This window comes from Zootermopsis nevadensis, unplaced genomic scaffold, assembly GCF_977971745.1.
Source record: "Zootermopsis nevadensis isolate Lab colony 2312 unplaced genomic scaffold, Znev_1.0 Znev_ptg000011l, whole genome shotgun sequence".
Lineage (NCBI taxonomy): Eukaryota > Metazoa > Arthropoda > Insecta > Blattodea > Termopsidae > Zootermopsis > Zootermopsis nevadensis.
Window position 1 is genome coordinate 2,177,141 of NW_028259143.1, and position 4,532 is coordinate 2,181,672.

At 37.0% G+C, this 4,532-nt stretch overlaps 1 protein-coding gene across 2 annotated transcripts in view; it reads right to left on the minus strand.

The window, feature by feature from the left end:
• Trim9 (E3 ubiquitin-protein ligase Trim9) overlaps window positions 1-4,532 on the minus strand; it is a 260,942-nt gene that overhangs the window by 66,415 nt on the left and 189,995 nt on the right. The window lies entirely within an intron of this gene.

Genomic DNA, 4,532 nt, shown 5'->3' on the forward strand with positions numbered 1-4,532 from the left:
TCGGAAACAATAATCAATTATGTGTCACAATTAAAGTGTCAAGATTAATCTAAAAGACCTTAAACTTTAAACAATGATACACACAACTTCTTAAATATAATTTCTCCAGCGTTGTGTTGGCATCCACTATCAGTTAATGTAGGACTGAAGGTCCACGTGGACCCTGGCCCTGCTGACGTCATTAAAAGTAATGATTACATCCAAATACCTTAAAATGGTATATTTCAACACCGTAAATTCGAAAGAAAAAAAACATCAAAATATTTAAATGCACGGATTTATCCCAGAACATTATGAATAGGTCCGAGACCCAATTTATGAAACTGCACATCGCAGTTGTTTCAACAAAATGTTCTTTCTTCAGGGACAATTGATATTCTGACCACGTAAATTTCTCCCATTTGTGCACGAAACGTCAGATCTACAGATTTAAATATATTACTATTAAAAATATATGGACCTAAGAGAACGGACATAACCAGAGAATAGAAAAAGAGTTCACAATGAAGAGCTTTATAATCTGCACTCATCGCATAATATTTTCAATGACAAAAATTTAGCAGAATCAGATTGGCAGGACGTATTCAGCATTCTAGTCGGAGGGAACTCAAGGAAAGTGACCACCTAGAAGACATTGACAAAGAGGAAAGGATACTATTAAAACAGATCTTAGAAGCAAAGGGTGGGTATGGTCTCGATTCGTTTGGCTAGAAATAGAATCCAATGCTGACTTCTATGGAATATTCGGACCAGCTCAGCAACTATCAACTTTTCAACTGACCCTGCACTATGTTGTCAGTCTATCGTTTTGTTTCTGGCAGAAAAATTAAAATAAATTTTCAGAAAACGTAACAAAACCAGAAGCTAAGATCAGATACATATCAGATCAATCCATTGATAACTATAGATAGTAAGATTACAGCTGCATGAATAAGATCTGTCGGAAACAGATTCTTCCAGAATGAGAGAGCGAAGTTCTTTATACAAAGTCCGTCAAGTGACTTAGTTGCGGTCCTTGGGGTAAAGTCCAATAAGATTACAACGCTGCAGATAAAATACATGAAAGAAGGTTCTATGTAACATCAGAATCAGATACAAGCCTGCACGAAAACAGAGCAAATACTCGACGGGGAAAACAGGCGAATGACTTATCCAACAGGGAAAGATGAAAATCCTAAACGAGGAACTTCACAAATTTAACTTCCAATCCAGAAATGTCAGGAGATGAGGTTATCAGCAAGTCTGAGGTTGTCGAAACACAGCAAAATCAGAGGAAACAATAAATTATTAAAACAATTTTGGGGAGGCAGAAAACTTCACATAAAATCATTATTATAATACGTAGATGAAGTATAATATCAAAATTATTAGATGAAAAATGCATCCTTCATTTTACTATTACCGATTGTAGGAAACTGGTGTATTATCAATTCCACTTCAGTCGTGCAGGTGATACATTCCGAAACACGTGGTTTTGTCGCCAGTAATCAAGAGCATTTTCCTGTTACAGGAAGGTCGACAGAAATCAGCGACAAAACACTTTACTGCAAAAACGTCTAATTACATTTCAATTCAGACTACAAGCTAACGTGAGAATTGTAACCAATGAAATGCCCGAACACGAAGCAGGCCGACGTGGATGTCATTACGTATTCTGTGGAAGTCTTACAAATTGAAGAGGCCGATGGCGACCCTCAAACATTGACCTTTAACCCTCTATTGAGCAAATCACACGTAAGTCTTTTATCTATATAAATCTAACCCTCTTTAGGTATAGATTTCTCACGAACGTAGTCATTTGAACGCTCTAAAGCCCAGTAATAACTATATATACCACCTGTTTTTAACAAAAACGTCTGTACGTTTTGTCCACAGAATGAATTACAAGTTTCTTATGATCATCAGAATAAAAAGTTATTATTTCCTTAAACAGCGTTAACCAACTGGATGTTGTCATGGAGACGTGTTGTGTTTTCTTTGAGGTACGGACTCGATATTCAAATGCCGGGTGGTTCCAAACTGCTACTGCACGAAGCACTCCCGATTCATAAATTAATCAGAATTACCCCTCTGACGTGAATACGACCAAATTACTTATAGTTCAAAATTATCATTTTAAAAAAAAATATATATATATATATATAAATATTCCGTTTCTCCGTACTCGTACCATCATAACATCTTCACTCTCAGTCTATCATCTTCAGAAGGACGAGCGGGCAAATCCTGGGGACCTTCTAACAAAATAATGATCGCTATTCATGAGATGATAAAAGTTGCGTCATATTGTGATAAATATATATTTGTTTAAATCTTGTTAGTCTAATCACAATAAAATTCCTATTAAATATTAAAATATTACTATAATTAACATTTAAATATTTAAAATATATATATATATACACCTGAATATAGTTCATTTGGAACTGAAATATGTCGTGTGAAAAGTGAATGTTCTAATGTAAATCGAACATTTCGATAGAGAACATCATTTTAATATATTTTAAATATTTAAATGTTAATTATAGTAATATTTTAATATTTAATAGGAATTTTATTGTGATTAGACTAACAAGATTTAAACAAAAATAATTATCTTTCTCCCTCCGGAAACAAGGCTTATTTTCACTTCGATCCTATTCTGATACTACCCTTCGGCTTCAAAGGATTGAAAGCCAGTGACCACCAGATTCTAAATGCCTGATACTGTCAGCCAATGCTGCCACAGGTTGAAAACTAGGAAGAGATGTCAGCCAAGATTTTCTTCCGTCCTCAAGGTCCTGCAGGCACTGACCGCTCTTCTAAACATAGCCACTTGCAAAGGAGACGCTTGGCATTACCTTAACACACTAATAGCAGGCCATGACCCCGGCAGACAATTGGCACTAAGAGGACCCGAAGGCAGTGAGAAGATTCCATCCCAGCGGTCAGAAAGGCTGTCGGCCAAGTCTTCAAACGCGCTGGATAATTTGATATTTAAATCCATCAATGTAGCAGTGAGCCTGCTTGCCTGTTGTTAGATTATGCGACGACGATGTGTATTAAATGCATCGGCCCGAGGTAGAGAAAATGGAATTATTCTTTTCAACGAAAGAGTCCTGCTTGGGAAATTAACAGTACCCTCGAATATTTAAAAAAAAAATCCTTTTTATGCAAGGTAAATTACAGCGTTCACAACAGCCTGTCGATCCTGTAGACATATTTATTCATACCACAACTTCAGCTATGAAGATGGAGGCAATATATTACTCCGAAACATTGTTATCTACCCACAAGGCCTAGAAGACTAACTTCGGTTTCGCCAGGATCACAGCAAAGGATTGTAATTACTACAGAAGAATGCAAGCTCAAAACACGTTGATATTTGGTCGCAACTCGAGCTGTTAGCGGCTACACGCTAAACACAGCAGAAGGAGAAGTTGCCGCGATAGCACGGCGCGACTACTTTTGAACACATTTTAACATTGTCTCATATCGTAGTATTTATAACAATTTTCTCATGTAGTGAAGCAAATTACAGAGTGAGGGTAAAAGCACGTGGAATTTACAAATGAAGGATTATATGCGCAACTAATTTACCCGTATATTAAAACGTAATTTAGATTTCCGACAATCTTAAAAAAACAACAATAAATGTGGACAAAGATCCATGTATATTATTTTTAACAAACAGTTTCGTACAATATTATGCACTTACGATATAAAGAAATAACGAGCCCCGAGAAATGTTAACCAACTGCATGAAGTACAGCCCTACTTGAAAAGCTAACAGTGGCTCAACTAGTCAAGAAATTTCAATCCTTATATGAAACTCGAACGTTTATCACTGTGTTCAAAAGTGAGAGCCACTGGTCTTCACACCGAACCAGATTAATCCAATCCACACGCTTTTGGTACTAATCTTCCATCAATGTCTTCATCTTCTAAGATGTCTCTTTCCTTTAAGTATCCACTGAAACTTGATCTAACTGTGGTCTGCTGTTTGTGGTTTATTAAACGGCGCTGTCAGCAGCTAAGATTGCACAGCGTCGGATAAGAGAATGAATAATGAATTGGAAAGGACATGGAAGGAAGCGACAGTGACCTAATTGGAGGTATTATCCCGATATTTGTTTGGTGGGATTTGGGGGGGGGGGAACCTGTCAGGATAACTGGTCTTATGGGCATATCTCGCTTTATTGCTCTTTGCAGATATTGCGTTTTCTTTTACAAAATGAAGGTTTGTGGCAACCCTGCGTCGAGCAAGTCTATCGGCGCCATTTTTCCAACAACAACGTGCTTGCTCCATGTCTCTGCGTCACATTTTGATAATTCTCGCATCGTTTTTTTATACATAATGCTATTGCACACTTAATATACTACAATATAGCGTAAACATAATTTTTATATGCACTGGGAAACCAAAAAAATTCGTGTGACTCGCTTTATTGCGTTGGTCTGGAACCGAACGCGCAATATCTCCGAGGTATGCCTAGTTCACGAGATTCTGGTTTAAGTCAGTCACCCACCAATCATCATCAGTGCTGTAAACA